Genomic DNA, 17,749 nt, shown 5'->3' on the forward strand with positions numbered 1-17,749 from the left:
CTGCTAGTCCTGTCTTCATTGGATGGAAGTGGCTGGCCAGGCCTGGGCTGTCTTGCTGGCTGCCTGCCTTGCAGAGCTTCAACTTATCTTCTATGTACACAGTCCTTGAAGTTTAGAGGCCTCTGCTTACCTCTGCCCAACTTTTCACTCTCTGCACTCAAGCCCCCACTGGTACCTACAGGAACAGAGGCAGGCTAGGACTAGAACAGAGAAGAGAGGGGGCTGGAGACAAGCTGTGAGAGGGTTCAGAAGCCTAGTGTGCTCCCCTGTCCCTGTCCTGTCCACCTGCTTCTGTGGTCACAGCAACAGAAAGGACAGCTAGTAAGATAGGACGTGAGGCCTAGTACCTTGTGCACAGTTGTATCATTAGCTGTGATGCCTAAAATGTCTCAAGAGATGGGAGAGCTCACCCAAACCAGGTTGCAGAAGATCTGGATTCCACACAGCAGCGGCAGCAGCAGGCTGCAACAGAGAAGGGGCTGTAAGTGGGGTTTGCTTCTGTGGGCTTCAACGTGGTGGTGTGGAAGAGTGGGTGTGGAAGAGCAAAGGATGCCCCCCCTGCCATCCACTCCCACCCCAATCTAAAAGTTAGAATAGATGAGCAGGTGGATGAAATAGTTGTAGGATAACAAGAGGCTAATGTCAGAAAAGGTGAGGAAAGAATGAGAGAAAGACAGATAGGAAGAAAGAGATGAGGACAGCAAAAATGAGGATTAGGTAAAGACCATCCTAATTAGAGGGATCTTTGACTAGTAACTTTTCTTTCTTTTCCAGAGCTTATTTGTAATGCTTCTTGTTTGGAATTTGAGGTTTCTAGTTTGGGACTGTTCAGTGCTAGTGTAGAATTATGGTGACTTATATGAAGCATCTGGAAATTGGTCTTGTGTGATAGTGCCTGGGTGAAATAAAGTGATGTTTTTGGCATCATCTCTCAGGGGACAGGTGCTGGGTACACAGCAGTACCATGTCACTGGTCAGTACTGCTCCTCCCCTTTCTCAAGGCTCTTTGAATAAGCCTATACCTGCCTGGGTTGGGAAAGCCTGGGTATCCTGTCTCCTGAATTGCCTTCTTGCAACTTATGGACCTTCTTATTGCTCTGGGGATTGAGGGAAAAGACACTCAGTTTCTGAGGGCCAGCCTGCTGGTGTGGTGTTCACTTTGAAATTTTAAGAAAGAGCAGAGGCAAAGGAGAAGAAAACAAAACATGTAAATACATATGTTTTAAAACTGGAGTATATCATTTTCCATAGATAACAGGGGACGGTTGTGGACCAAGGTGCTTCCAGCTCAAGGATTATGGCCTGAGGAGCCATAAGGTGGATAAAGTTAAGGCAGCTGTGGACTGTGGAACCCAGACATCCCAAGGACCAGCTGACCAAGCTTCCACTCTGCTAATGCTAGAGGAGGTCCTGGCTCAGGGCTCTTGGGGGAGCAGTACTTGCTTAGAAGATCCAGGAAGATGTAGGATATTAAATATAGTGTGCAGGATGTACGCTACAGATAGAGGAAGAAGAGGAAGAAAGGAAAAAAACAAAACAAAACAGCCTCCTGTTCTCCTCTCTTCCCTCTCCACCAGCAGTTTCTTGCACTCACCTAGAGATCTAGGAGCCTGAATGAGACCGAGAGCTACTTCCCATCCCCACCCACCCAGCTACTCTTGGTCCCTTCCAAGTGGCTGTTGGGTTTAGCTGAAAAGCAGGCAAGTCACTCTCTGCATATGTGGTTCCTCCAGGGTCACAACCCTTATATTCCTAGGAACTCTGTCTTTCAAGATGGAGCGATAATATATATAAATCACCTAATATAGTCTCTGTCACATAGAAGATGCAAAATAAATATGTGCATACTTTAGTTCTGAGCTTCACTTTCCTCAGCAGAAAAACAGGATTAATATCTACCACCAAGTCTTATTCGGGTGCTTCATTCAATCAGAGGGTCTGGATCCAGACTGCCTAGATTTGAGTTCTAGCTCTGCCACCTCCTGCTTCTGTGACCTTGGACAAGTCTCTTAACCTCTCTGTGCTTCCATTTCCTTGCCTGTAAAATGAAATGAATAATAGTGTTGTTGTGAAGCTTAGATGAGCTTAAGCATGTAAAGTGCTTAGAAGCATTTACATTCAGTAAATGTTAGTAATTATTATTATTTAAACAAGAAAGTGGCCGTGTTGTCTTACTAACCAGCATATCTCCAGAATCAAGCCTTGAGCCTGGCCCATTGCAGATGCTCAGTAAATGGTCACTATGCTAATTCCACCCTACTGCTCACCATAGCCAAGAATGGGGCTCTGTGTGCACAAGATGGTCAATCATTAATGATTGACTGGATTTCTTCAGACCACAGATGCAAAAAACTTACAGAGTGGTTGCCAAGTCCTGCCTTGGGCAATGTCTGCCTCACCTCGTGGGCTGGGGAGGCCAGGCTCTAGAAAGGTCTGAAATGAACCTGGAAATGGTCCCCTTTTACTTGGACCATCCTCTCTAGAAGACACAAAATCACTTAGTGATACTGTTCTGAGGATTAAATATGTTAACATGCATAAAGTGCTTGAATAGCTGTGTGTATTCTTTTCTCGTCCAACATGTTTTTGCAAGCCATCCATATTATTGTTACATGCAGTTGTAGCTTGTTTATTCTCCTTGATGTATATAATATTGCATTTTGTGAATATCCCACAGTTTATTTATCCATCTTACTGCTGATGAGCATTAAGGTAGTTTCTAGTTTTTGGTTATGAACAATAGTGCAATTGAATATCTTTGTACATTTATCTTTGTAGAACAAGTCCCTCCATTATGTCCTTCTTACAGTGTGTCTTGGCTATTCTTGGCCCATTGCTCTTCCCCATAAATTTTGGAATCAGATTTTCAAGTTACATGTGCATGCACACATACACACACACACACACACACACACACACACACAGACACAGACAGTTAAAACTTTGGGAATTTTGATTGGAATTACATTCAATCTGTAGATCAACTTGAGAGGAATTAACATCTTTGTGATACTGGGTATTCCCTAAACATGGTACGTCTCTTTTTGTATGTACTTAGACTTTTTTTCATGTTATTTCAGTGAAGTTTTACAATTTAATCTATAAAGAGCTTGCACACCATTGTAAGATGTTTTTGCTTTTTTGTTGTTAATATTGTACGCAGTACCTTTTTAAAAAATTTTGTTTTGTTTTGTTTTTATTGGTTATGCATAATCATGGGGTACAAAGCTGACCATCACCACTTGTACCCAAGATGTGATGGCCAGAACAATAAACATTTTTAGAAAATTAGATTTTATGGCAGTTTGTTGCTAATTTATATAAATATAATTGGTTTTTGTGTAATGAATTTTTAACTATTAAACCTGCTAAATTTTCTTATTAGTTTTGATAATTTGCATATAAATGATGGCTTTTATTTCCCCCCTCCAATCCTTATTTTTTTTAATTCTATTCTTCTTATATTACTATACTGCTAAGACCTCCCACCTTCAACTTCAACACACGCACGCACACATGCGTGCGCACACACAATGTACAGTACAATGTTTAATAGAAATGTTAATAGTGTGCATTCTTATGTTAATCTTTATTTATTTATTATTTAATTGAAACATAATTTGAGTCTACATATTTTTAGGTACAAAGTTGACTGTCAATACTTGTGTACAATATGTGATGGACAAATCAGGATAGTTTGCTTATACATCACTACAATCCGTAGTCATTCTTTGTGGCCATTAACATCCTTCCGCTCTCCCTTTTTCACTTCTAGATAATCTTGATTTTAAAGGGAGTGCTTTTAAAGTTTCATCATTGAGTAAATTTGCTGTAGTTTTTTGGTAGATATTATTTAACAGCTTAAGGAAGTTCCTGTTTATTCCTAGTTTGCCAATATAATTTTTAGAAGATGAATGGATGTTGACTTTTATAAAACATGTTTTCTGTATCTGCTGGGATGACATGTTGATTTTCTATTTTAACCTGTTAATGTGGTACATTACATTAGAGTTTTTCTTGTGTTGAACTAATCTTGCAGTCCTGGGGTAAATAAAAACTTCTGGATTTGGTTCAATAATATTTTGTTTAGGATTTTAGCATTTTGTTGAGGAATGAGATTGGCCTGTAATTTTTCCATTCTTGTGTTGTTCTTGTCTAATTTTGGTGTTAAGGTTATACTAACCTCATAAAGTAAGATGGGAACTATTTCCTTTCATTCTGTTCTCTGACAGAGGTTGTCCAAGGAACTATCTGTATTGCAATATCTGGCAGAATTTCCAGGTAAAACCATCTGGGCCTGGTTACTCCTTTGAAATTTTCACCTATACATTTATTTAACAATTATAGAATTATTCCAGTTTGTTATTTCTATTTAAGTCAGTTTTGTTAAGTTATGGTTTTCTAGAATGTTTTTATTTCACATCAATTTTCAAACTTATCTGTATAAAGTTCTTATCTTTGTATCTTTTACATCTCTGTTGCATTTGCAGTTATATTCTCTCTTTTGTTCTAACATTGTCTATTTGTACCTTCTTTTTTCCCCTTGATTAATCTTGCCAGAAGTTTGTCACTATTACAATTCTTCTAAAAGAATCAGCTTTTGGCTTTTTGATCCTTTCTGTTATATCTTTATTTTCTGTCTAACTGTTTTTCTTATTATTCCATTTCTTCCACTTTATTTGGGTTTATTCTGTTAGTTTTTTTTTTTTTTTTTAGCTTCAAAAGTTGGATGCTCAGCTCATTAATTTTCAGACTTTCTTATTTTCTAATATCTGCATCTGATGTCCTACTAAGCAGGGCTGATATTCCACAGATGCATAATTGTATGGCCATAGGGATTTAAATATTTTTTTCAGACCATTTGATAGAGACCATTTGAAAACTGCCCTGAGCTTTCTTAGTCGCTCTACCGGTTGCCCTGGCCATCCCAGTCCCTTTCCCTGGACTGATGGGACCTACTGATTATCAGCTAGCAACTAAAGGGTTAGTGCCTGGCACAGCAGGAGGCCTCCAGTACTTGGTGCCAGCTTCTGTTTTGATAGATCAGTGCCCGTGCCATTTCCAGTGGAGGAGCAAACTTTGTATGATTTTAATTCTTTGAAATCTGTTGATATTTGCTTTATGGACCAATATATGCTCAATTTTGGTAAATGTTTCATGAGCACTTGAAAAAAATGTGCATTTTACAGTTGTACTTAGTGTAGTATATACCTCAATTAAGTCATGTTTATTAATCTGGCTCAAATGTTCTATATTCTACCGGAGCTTTGGCTGCCTGTTGACATGGAAAATTTGTTAAAGTCTCTATGTAATTCTGTCAATTTTGAAAGTTTGTAGATAATTACAAACAAATTTAGAATTTCTATATCTTCCTGGGAAATTGAATGTTTTATCAGTGTGTAAGCAAATTATCTCTGGTAATATCTGGTAATCTGGTATCATTGGCATTTTTGCCCTACAATCAATTTTTTCCTGATATTAATATACCTACGTTAGCTTTATTTAGCTTAGTATTCACCTGGTATTTGCAAGGAATCTTCAAAAAGTTCATGGAAAGATTTGCATAATCTTTTAATTCTATTTTTCTACGAACTTTCCAAAGTACCCTCATATTTTCCTATACTTTTTAAAAAATTGTTTTTGTTAGAGATTTATTTCACATATCGTAAAATTCACCATTTTGAACTGTACAAGGCAGTGGTTTTTAGTACATTCATATGGTTGTGCAACCATCACCACTAATTTCCGAACATTTTTATTATGCCAAAAAGAAACACCATACTCTTTAGAGGGACTCCCGACTCCCCTCTCCTATGAGCCCGTAGAAACTGCTAACCTACTTTTGGTCTTTACAGATTTGCCTATTTTGGACATTTCATATAAATGGAATCATACAATATCTGGCTCCTTTCATTGGGCATAATGTTTCCAAGGTTAATCCATCTTGTAGCATCCAAGGTCACAAAGATTTATGCCTAGGTTTTCTTTTAAGAGTTTTATAGTTTTAGCTCTTACATTTAGGTCTTTGATCCACTCTGAGTTAATTTTGGCATATTGTGTGAGATGGGAATCCAACTTCATTCTTTTTGTATGTGTATATTCAGATGTCCCAGTAGCATATTTTGAAAAGATTCTTTTCCGCACTGAGTTGTCTTGGCACCCTTGATGAAAATCAGGTGACCATTAATGTAAGGGTTTATTTCTGGGTTCTCAGTTCTATTCCATTGCCTTATATGTCTATCCTTATGCCAGTACCACACAGTCTTGATTACTATAGTTTTTAGTAAATTTTGAAACAGGGAAGTGAGTCCTCCAACTTTGTTCTTTTTCAGATTGTTTTCAAGATCATTTTGGCTACTCTAAGCCCCTTGAATTGTCATATAAATTTTGGAATCAATTCGTCGATTTCTTTTTTTTTTTGCAAAGCAAAGTTTATCTATTTATTTATTTATTTAGTAATATAGAAACGTGTTATGAGGAACTTTTGAAAACAAAAATGTTCTTAACTATGTGATTTAGAAAATTCAAAACTGTCATAGGAGAAGAGATGCAGAAAAGAAATAAAGTATGGAAAAAAACTTAGATCATAATGAGAAATGAGTTTTGAGCTTGATTTTAATCTCCCATTACAAAGTCAGTCAAAGAAAGTGAATGATAGTTACACAACAAATTACACAATTTATATAAAGATCATTATACCCTAAAAGAATTATGTAAAGTTGATGTTCGATTAAAATATTTACATCAAAGGTGCTTTGTAGACTGCTTAATAGTCTTTTTTTTTTTTTTTTTTTTTTTTTTGCTTTGCTTCTATATAAAGATCAACAAAATTTACAAACATTTATCTAGACTGTAAAGCTACACGACTACACCAGTTGTCGGGCTCTTTTACCTGTCCATAATCCTGCCCTGACTGGGCCAATTGTCGAGCTAGGGATGGGTCTAGAGCTCACAGACCCCTCCAGCCCATTAACAGACTGGGTCACAAACCATTCACATGCCAGGCTGGGTCCCCAGACCCCTCACAGGCCAGGCTGAGTCACTAGACCCCTTCACACGCCAGCCTGGGTCCCCAGACCCCTCACATGCAGGCCTATGAACTAGGTAACCAGCAAACAGGTCCCTGGAAGCCGTAGGTTGGAAATGCATGGCTGCTCCTGCGCTGGTGGTGGGCCCAAGGCAGTAGAACACCAGCCAAGGTGGTGCCGCAGCGCAGGCGCACTAGCTCCACCCACACACAACCTATTCACAGCAAATGCTTGGCAAGATTCTGAACATCTGAGGGGCCCTGACCATTTTCTTATAGTTTCCCAACACAGACTGACAGTGAAAAAAAAGAAGACAGAAATTACTAAAATCGGAAATAAAGCAGGGAAATAGAGCAGTTGCTTCTACTATGCTGGAATGGGCTTTGAGGAGACAGACACCTTCTTTTTCTCGTCTCTGGTGGTGAGTGTCTGACGGGCAGCCTGCACAGTAGCTGTGGCTACTACTGTGGTGTCGAGCCACTTTTGCAGCAACCATGGTTGGTGGTGGCTGTGGTGGTGGCTGTGGGGGGCCACCTGCGAGGAAGTGGTGTTTTCCATGTGCTCCCTGCCTGTTTCTGGCTGGTGCTCTGTTTCTGGCCCACTTCTGGGTAGAGGGGGCTGCCCTAGGGTGTACTCTGGTTCTAGTTTGTCAATTTCTGCAAAGAATTCAGCTGGGACTTTGATGGGGGCTGCATTGAATCTGTAGATCCGTTGCAAAGTATTGCCATCTTAACAACATTAAGTCTTAGGTCCCTGAACATGGGGTGTTGTTCCATTTATTTAGGTCTTTAATTTCCTTCAACACTGTTTAGTAGATTTCAGAGTATAAGTTTTACATTCCTTTTAGGTATCATTTTAGTATTGTTTTGATGCTATTGCAAATGGAATTATTTTTTTTTAATTTCATTTTGTTTGCTCATTGCTACTTTATAAAAATATAATTGATTTCAATATATTGATCTTGTACCCTGCAATGTATCTGGACTCATTTATCAGCTGTAATCGATTTTTTTAGTGCATTCCTTGGGTTTTTCTATGTACAAGATTATGTCATCTGCTAATAGAGATCGTTTTATTTCTTTCTTTCCAACCTGGATGTCTTTTATTTTCTTTTCTTGCCTAATTACCCTGGCTAGAATCTCTAGCAGAATGTTGAAAAGATGAGGTAAAAAGAAACATCCTTCTCTTGTGCCTGATAGTAGGGGGAAAACAATCTTTCACCATTAAGTGTGATATTACCTGTGGGTTTTTCATTGATGTCCTTCATCAGGTTGAGGACATTGTCTTCTATTCCTAGTTGCATGGTTTTATCATGAAGGAGTATTTAATTTTTCAAATGCTTTTTTATGTCTATTGGGAAGATTGTGGGGGGGGGTTGTCCTTTATTTTATTGATCTGGTATATTGCATTAATTGATTTTCAGAGGTTAAATCAACCTTTCATTCAGTGATAAATATGACTTGATCATGGTGTATAATCCTTTTTATACTTTGCTAGGCCCAATTTGCTAGCATTTTGTTGGGGATAGTTGCATCTATATTTATAAAAGATGTTGGTCTATAATTGTCTTTTCTTCTGAAATCTTTGTCTGGCTTCGATAGCACAGAAATACTGGCCTTGAGGAATGAGTTGAGTAGTGTTCCCTTTTCTTCTATTTATTGAAAGAGCTTTTGAAGAATTGGTATTAATTCTTTAAATGTTTGGTAAAATTCATCAGTGAAATCATCTAATCCAGATCTTTTTCTTTTTTGTGGCAACTATTTTCCTTGTTTATTCAGTCTCTTTACTTGTTACAGATATGTTCAGATTTCTTTTCTTTTTGAGTCAGTTTTGGAAGTTTTATCATTCTAATAATTCACCTATTTCACCTAAGTCATTGATTGTGTTGACATACAGTTGTTCATAGTATTCCCTTATAATCCTTTTTTTATTGGAACATAATTGATTATACATGTTTGTGGGGTACAGTTGACTATCAGTATTTGTGTACAATATGTGATGATCAAATCAGGATAATTATCATATTCATCATTGCAAAATGTAATCATTCTTTGTGTTCATTAGTCAATTGCTCCCTAATCCCTCTGCCTCCACCTTGTCCCCCTAATAACCACAGTTCTGCTCTCTCCTTCAGAAAGTTCAACGTGTTATTGTGATTGTTCTTTCTTTCTTTCTTTTTTTATTGGTTATGAATATTCATGGCATACAAAGTTGACTGTCACCACCCGTGCCCAAGATGTGATGGACAGATCGATACTATCAGCATGCCCATTACCACAAATTGTGATTATTCTCCATGTCACCCACCCAATTAATCCCCTACCTCCCTCCCCTTCACCCCCTCCCTCACCACACCCTGCAGCCCTAGGTATGCTCTCTCCCTCTGCAAGTCCAACACTCCACTGTGATCTTTCCTTCCTTCTTTCTCTCTTAGCTCCCACTTATGAGTGAGGGCGTGCAGTATTTCTCCCTCTGTGCCTGGCTTATTTCACTCAACATAATTTTCTCCAAGTTCATCCATGTTGCTGCAAATGACAAAATTTCATTCCTTTTTATGACACAGTAGTATTCCACAGTCCATATGTACCACATTTTCCTTATCCAGTCATCCGTCAATAGACATTTGGGTTAGTTTCATATCGGCTATTATAAATAGAGCTGCGATGAACATGGGAGTGTAGTTATCCCTTCAGCATGATGATTTCCATTCCTCTGTGTATATACCTAGACATGGGATTGCTGGATCATACGATAGACCTATCTGTAGTTTTTTGAAAATGTCCATACTGTCTTCCATAGTGGCTGTGCTAATTTATAGTCCCACCAGCAGTGTAGAAGAGTTCACCTTTCCTTGCATCCTCGCCAGCATTTGTTATTCTTGGTCTTTTTAATAATGGCTGGTCTAACTGGGATGAGATGATATCTCAATGTGGTTTTGATTTGCATTTCTCTGATGACTAGTGATGCTGAGCATTTTTTCATGTACCTGTTGGCCATTTGTATGTCTTCCTTTGAAAAGTGTCTATTCATCTCCTTTGCCCATTTTTAAAAAATGGATTATATGGTTTTTTTACTGTATAGTTGTTTGAGTTCTTTGTATATTCTGGATATTAATCCCTTGTGGGATGTACAGAGTGCAAATATTTTCTCCCATTCCATAGGTTGTCTTTCTGCTCTGTTGATTGTTTCCTTTGCTGTGCAGAAGCTTTTTAGTTTGATATAATCCTGTTTATTCATTTTTTCTTTTGTTGCTTGTGCTTTTGGAGTCTTATTCATAAAATCTTTGCCCAGTCCTATTACCTGTATCCCTTATATTTTCCTTTAGTAATTTTATGGTTTCAGGTCTCATATTTAAGTCTTTAATCCGTTTTGAGTTGATTTTGGTGTATGGTGAGAGGTACAGGTCCAGGTTCATTTTTCTGCATGTGGATGTCCAATTTTCCCTAATGTGTGTTTTTGTTGCCTTTGTCAAATATCAATTAGTTGTAAATCTGTGGGCTGATTTCCATATTCTCTATTCCGTTCCACTGGTCTGGGTGTCTATTTTTATGGCCTGTACCATGCTGTTTTGGTTACTATAGCTTTGTAGTATAATTCGAAGTCAGGTAGTGTTATGCCTCCTGCTTTCTTTCTTTCTTTCTTTCTTTCTTTCTTTCTTTCTTTCTTTCTTTCTTTCTTTCTTTCTTTCTTTCTTTCTTTCTTTAATTATTTCTTTACTTCTTTATTTACTTTTGGTCAGGATTCCTTTGGCTATTCGGGGTCTTTTGTTATTCCACAGGAATGTTAGGATTGTTTTTTCTATTTCTGTGAAGAATGTCATTGTTATTTGGATGGGAATTGCATTGATTTGAATCTGTAGATTGCTTTGTGTAGTATGGACATTTTCACAATGTTAATTCTTCCAATCCAAGAACATGGAATACCTTTCTATATTTTTGTGTCTTCTTTAATGTCTTTCAGTAGTGGTTTGTAGTTCTCATTTTCTTTTTTTCTTTGTTTCTTTGTTTCTGTCTTTTTCTCTCTTTCTTTGTCTTTGTTTATTTTCTAGCTCCCACTTATGAGTGAGGACATGTGGTATTTCTCTTTCTGTGCCTGGCTTATTTCTTTTTTTTCTTTCCTTTTCTTAGGTTTATATTCAGAAGGTGACTCAACAACAGAATAAAGCCTTTTTAGCATCATGAAATCCAATGTTTCGAAATATTTTTTTCTCAGCAATTCTGTTTATTACAACTTTTATAATGAAGAAGAGATTCTGTTACCTGAAGTTTTTCATGTGTTCAGGTGTTTTGCATGATGTCTGATGTGACCAGTAATAAAGGTTGAAATGAAGTAGTAGCTATGATCATAACCTTCTTGTAATCTGGAAGCAATGGTGATTTTCTTTTCTGTAGAAGTAGCTATGAAGTTATCAGGAAGTAACTAGCCATCTGAAAGAAACTGGTCTTTTCCTTGATCAATCCATATGTCCATTTGTGAACCTGGATAGGATTTCATGAGATGGGTGGCATCATAAGCCTTCCATTTACTTTGATCTGTACCCAAATATCCACTAAATACTTTTTTTGCCTAAGGGCAAAGCACTAGATTGCAAATTGGTACAAATGCTGACACAGATTTATATTTTCCAGGATTTTCCAAATCACAATTCAGAGCTCCATGGCCTCCCATGGAGTGGCCAAAGATAGACATCCTTTGAAGGATGTCTATTTAAATGCTGATTTATGAGTTGGGGAAGCTCCTCTGTTACATAAGAGTACATTCTGTAGTTAGTTTTCTAAGGATCTTCAGCAGCATCCACATAAAACCCAGCACTGGTGCCAAAGTCCCAGCTCTCATCTTCTTTAATATTGCAGCCATGAGGGCTGGTATCTGGAGCAATGATGACAAGGCCATGTTCTGAGGCAGCTTGATGACAACCAGATTTTCAAATGAAATTTTTTTCTGTGCAAGTTATACCAGACAGCCAATATACTGCAGGGCACTTTCCAGTTTCTGCCTTTCATGGTAAGTAGACAGCAAATTCCATTTTGCAGTTCAGTTCCACACTGTCATGTTCCAAAACTTTCTGCAATTCCCCAAAGCACTTGTTGCTGGAAATCTGTTTCAATGCCATTCTTCTCCTGTCCAATTGCTACTTGTTTTTTCATCTGTACTTTGATGCAGATGATCCTCGGGCAGTGGTGGCAGCACAGAAAGTATTAGTATTTAGCTTTGTATTAGTATTAGCTTTGTATTAGTCCGTTTCTGTTGCTTATAACAAAATACTTGGAACTGGGTGATTTATAAAGAAAATGAAATTTATTGCTTACAGTTTTGGAGGCTGGGAAGTCCAAAGTCCAGGAAACACATCTGGTGAGGAGACTCCACAGCAATACAGGATGTCACATGCTGAGAATGGTGGAGCAGAGAGAGAGAGAGAGAGAGAGAGGGTTCTTCATGCACTCTCCTTTTAAAGCCCTCAGAACCACGCCCCTGACTACAATTATTAATCCATTCACTGTGGCATAGTCCTATAATCTAATCACCTCTTCAAGCCTCCACATTTCAATTACCATAATAGGATCTCCCTCCTACTTAACACTGTCACATGGATGTCATGATTTGGGGAAACACTCAATCCAAGGCAAGCTTATTTCATTTAACATAATTTTCTCCAAGTTCATTCATGTTGCCGCGAATGGCAGAATTTCATTCCTTTTCATGGCTGAGTAGTGTTTCATTGAGTATATATACATTTTCTTTGTTCAGTCTTCCATCAATGGACATTTAGGTTGGTTTTATATCTTAGCTATAATTCTTTTCATTTCTGTAAGGTCAGTAGTAATGCCTAGAATGTGCTCTATCCTGGAGAATGTTGGATGTGCACTTGGGAAGAATGTGTATTCTGCTGTTTTGGGGTGGAGTGTTTTGCAGATGTTTGTTAGGACTAGTTTGTGTTGAAGTCTTCCATTTCCCTGTTGATATCCTGTGTAGTTATTTTATCCATCATTGAAGTCTCCAACTATTGTCATTGGATTGTCTATTTCTTCCTTCAATTCTCAGTTTTTGCTCCATGTATTTTGGGGCTCTGTTGTTAGGCATATATAATTATAAATGTAATATTAATTAACCCCTCTGTCATTATAAAATGTCCCTATATATCTCTAATAGTATTTTTTTAAACATCAATTTTGTCTATTAGTATTGCCACTCCAACTTTCTTGTGTTGCCGTTTGCATGATGTGTTACTTACATTCATTTACTTTCAACCTATGTGCATCTTCAAATCTAAAGTGTATCTTCTATAGGCGAACACAGTTGGATCTTGTGTTTTTTCTTAAATCCGGTCAGCATTCTCTGGCTTTTGATTGGATGGATTAATCCATTCTGATTTAATATTATTATTGATACAGTTGGATTAAATGTGCCATTTTTATTTACTTTTCCACATAGCTCATGGCTTTTTTTCCCTCTATTTACTGCTTTCTTTTGCATTAAGTGAATATTTTATAATTTAACATTTCAATTCATTTGATGATTTTTTTGTAATATATTTTTGAGGGATTTTTTAGTGTTTGCTCTAGGGATTTTCATATACATTATAACTATTATAGTCTACAGATTTATACTAATTTAATTACAATTAGATATGGAAATGTTACTTCTATACAGCTCTATTCCACCTTCTCTTTTTTGTGCTATTATTTTATACATATTATATATGTATATGCTAAAAACAACAATAGATTATTATAATTATTTTATGTAATTTTATGTTTTAAAGAAGCTGAGGAAAATGAGTGCATGTATATATTTATAAACTTTTTTATATATACTGTCTTGTTCTCTTCATTTGTTCCTGTGGGTTTGAATTACCTTCTGGTGTCATTTCCTTACTCCAGTATAACTCTTTGCTTTGTGACTTGGCCCAGCTATTTTAGTGAAGGCTATTTCTCTGCAGTATGAACCCTTTGGTGTTGCTTTTTGAAAGTCATATGGAATTCTGGGTAGACAATTTTTTCTTTCAACACGTAAAAGATTTTACTCCACTGTTTTCTTGCTTCCCTGGTATTCTGTAATTCTTATCATTGTTCCCCATAGGTAAGGTGTCTCTCCCCACCCCCTTTATGGCTTCCTTCAGAATTTTCTCTTTGTCTTAGCTTTTTTGGCAGCTGGTTGTAGTTATAGGTACCAGAGGTTTCAAATTTCTCTAGTGACCTTCTTGTCTACCCTCTTTGCTTTTGTGCTTCCCATTGGAGAGTCTCTCTCTTGCGCCTCTCCCAGCTGTAGTCAGTATCATTATTACTGGAGGCTAAATAACACACTGTCAGGGTGTGAGGGAAGAGTCCTCTGGTTAAATTAAATTTTAGTCTTTGGATTGCACAGTGAGCCTGCATCTTGAGACTCCCTTGCTACAGCATTCCCAATCTATTTTCTTGAAGCTCTCACTCCTATTGATTATGGTTTTACCTTTTTTTGTTAGGTGAGACACAAAGGCTGAAGTGGGCTGGTTTGGGACAGATTTCTTTTCCTCCCCATGTTATAAAACTAAAAAATTGCAAAGTTATTTCTTCTGGAACTCAGGCCTTTGTTAGAGAAAAGAGCCTCGGATGGGTTCTTGCCCTCCTCCAGCCAATGTCACTTGGGGAACTTTCTTGTATTCTTTCTGTGAAAACCTTGTGGTGATCCTGAGATGAAATAGTGTGAAAGTGTGGAGACCCCTAAGGTTGCAGCCTCCAGGAAGCTTCTCACTCTCATGCTAGTACACACTCAGACTCCAGCAGTGTGTCAGAATTACTAATTAGGTATTCCTACTAGCTTCTGTCATTCAGTGTCTTCTGCTCCAGGTAAGCAAATCTCAGATGGTGTCTCTCTCTGAAAGTGCCTAACTCTTTAGGTTTCGAGGTGGCAATTTTCTCTATGACTTCAGTTCTCAGATGGGTCCGAGAAAAGTAATTGATTTTCAATTTGACCAAATTTTTCTTGTTGTGAGGATGAAAGTGACACCTTCCAGGCTCTTGGAACTGAAATTGGAAGTCCCTTGGTTGTTTTATAAATCCAGAAATTAGTTATTTTTATTGTTGTTTCTCAAGTCAATGCTGGCTTGGTTTTACCCATGTTTGCCATTTTACTTGATCACATCCTTTCTTGCCTCTTAGCCCTTCCTTCTTTGACTATTTTTTTTTTCTTCCTGAAGTATATCCCACAGAACCCTTCTTATTGAGGGTCTGTTGGTAATAAATTCTCTCCAAGTTGCTTGCCTGGAAATGTGTTTATTACAATTTCATTCTTGAAGAGAGTTTTTTCTGAGTATACAATTCTTAGTTAATAGTTGTTTTCTCACAGAACTTTAATGACATTATTCCATTTTCCTGGTTTTCATTGTTACTGTTGAGAAATCAAGTGCAAGTCTAATTGTTACTCTTGTTAGGTAGTCTGTCTTTTCTCTCTGACTCCTTTTATTATCTGTTTGGCTTTAGTGTTCTGCAATTATGTTATGATTTTTTTTAAATGGCATCTTTATTTTTTTTTGGGGGGGGGGGGGCGGACCATAAAGCAAATCTTAATACATTTAAGAAGACTAAGATCATATTCTGTTCTGACCACAATAACAGAAGGTAATTTAGAAAATTCAAAAATGTGTGGAAATTAAACAACACTCTTCTAAATAAAAAAATGTGTAAAAAGAAGAATCACAGGATAATTAGAGTATTTTGAGATAAAAATATATGTCTTCTTATTTTTTCTGTTTTTTACTGGTGACTCTCCTTGTGTCAATTCAGTCGAGTGTCTGGTGGGCCACCTGCATGGTGGCTGTGGCATTGAGCCACTTTTGTGGTAGCTGTGGCTATGGCAGTGGCTGTGGTGGGTCACCTGTGAGGAAGTGGCGTTTTCAGTGTGCTCCTTTCCTGGTTGTGGGCAGTAGGGGAGCAGCCCTCGGCTCCTGCTTCAGGATCCCAGGGCATGCTCTATTGCTTGCCTGGCTGCTGGTGCAGGAGGCAGCCCTTGGCTTTTGCCTCAGGACCCCGGGCATGCTCTCTCTTTACATTTTTTTAAAGTTGGGTTTCTCTCACCTGAAGACTGGTATCTTTTATCAGTTCTGAAAAATTCCCTCATATGTAATTTATTCAGATATTGCTCCTCCCACATTCTGTCTTCTCCTTCTGGAAGTGCAGTTAGACCCATGGTAGACTTCGTCACTCTATTTCATATTTCTAATAGCTTTTTATTCCTGTGGTACATTTTATATAATTTCTTCATATTTTTCTTCCAGTTTCATTAATTAAACCTTCATCTCTGTTTAATTTGCTGCTTAACCCATACATAGACTTTTTAATTTCAATGCTTTTGTTTTTAACTTCTAGAAGTTTTATTTGATAGAGGCCAAAATCTTTTTGTGATAAAATCTCAGAAATTGTATCTCATCACTTTTGCCATATTCTTTTGGTTAAAAGCAAGTCACTAGACTCACTGAATAACAAGAAGTAGGGATCTTTAGGGGTGATATTATGTGCTTCCTGTTGCATCCACTAGATTGCTTCCATTGCCTATGGATGGGTCATGATGATTCATAGTTTGTAAAGCACTGCTCCAGGCTACCAGGGCAAACATGGATCTTAGTGCTTATTTATCTCTTCAGATTTGTACTATTTTTCCCCTCATTTCTGGCTCCCAAGGATTTCCATTACTGTTTCACCAATTCAGCCATGCTTAATTTGTTTGAAATCTAGTATTTTTAAGGGTTTTTTTTTTTGTACTGGGAAGGGCTTTGTACAAATCTAGTCCAAAATACCTCCAGAAATGGAAACCTCTCATATATTTTCTACCATATACAATTTGAGCAAGATACTGTACTGCTTGAAATTACCTAGAAGTTTACAGAAGAGCTTAGGGAGAATGTGACTAGCTATCATAAGATCCTTTTCTAAGAACAAGATTTGCTTGAGGGAGAAAGAAGAGTTTTATCCACCTGAAGGGCCTAGATAGGAAGGGAAAGAGTTCAGGAAGTGAACTCTGTATACCCTTCAATCAGTTTCCACTACTGTTACCACTTTCATAAGCATGGTACATTTGTCAAAACTAAGAAATTAACACTGATACATTACTATTAACTAAACTACAGAATTTATTCAGATTTCTTCAGTTTTTCCAGTAATGTTCTTTTATATGTTCCAGGATTTGATCCAGCATAACACATTGGGTTTAATTGTCATATATCCTTAGAATCCTCCAATCTGTGGCATTTTTTGTCTTTCCTCATTTTTCATGACCTTGATAATTTTGGTCAGGCATTTTGTGGAATGGCCCTCAATTTGGGATTTTCTGATATTTTCTCATGTTTAGACTGGAGTTATGGGTTTTAGGAAGAATACCACAGAGGTGAAGTGGCTTTCTTATCACATAGAATCATGGGGAAATTGATATCAATGTGATTTATTACTGATGATATTAACCATGAACACAGATTAAGTGGAGTCTGCCAGTTTATTATTTTTTTTCCTTTCCATACTCTATTCTTTGGAAGTGAGTCACTAAGCCCAGCCCACACTCAAGGAGAGGGAGTGCCACCCCCTGGAGGGAAGAATATTAAATAATTTGGAGAAATATATTGAAACTACCATAATAATTTGAATAAAATTCTTTGAACCTATGCAAATATTTAGACTCTCCTTAAAGTTTTACTTACTAATTTTAGCATTTATCAGTGAATTGTGCCTGCAGCAATTATTATAGTGGTATTC

The 17,749-nt window shown here is 37.4% G+C and overlaps 1 protein-coding gene and 1 pseudogene across 3 annotated transcripts in view; one reads left to right on the top strand and one right to left on the bottom strand.

Moving 5' to 3' along the window:
- PFKFB1 (6-phosphofructo-2-kinase/fructose-2,6-biphosphatase 1) overlaps window positions 1–17,749 on the top strand; it is a 66,631-nt gene that overhangs the window by 4,092 nt on the left and 44,790 nt on the right. The gene's annotated exons all lie outside the window — the stretch shown is intronic.
- Window positions 11,298–12,141, bottom strand: LOC134367059 (S-formylglutathione hydrolase-like; annotated as a pseudogene).

Source organism: Cynocephalus volans, chromosome X (genome assembly GCF_027409185.1).
Source record: "Cynocephalus volans isolate mCynVol1 chromosome X, mCynVol1.pri, whole genome shotgun sequence".
In the NCBI taxonomy this organism is placed as follows: Eukaryota; Metazoa; Chordata; class Mammalia; order Dermoptera; family Cynocephalidae; genus Cynocephalus; species Cynocephalus volans.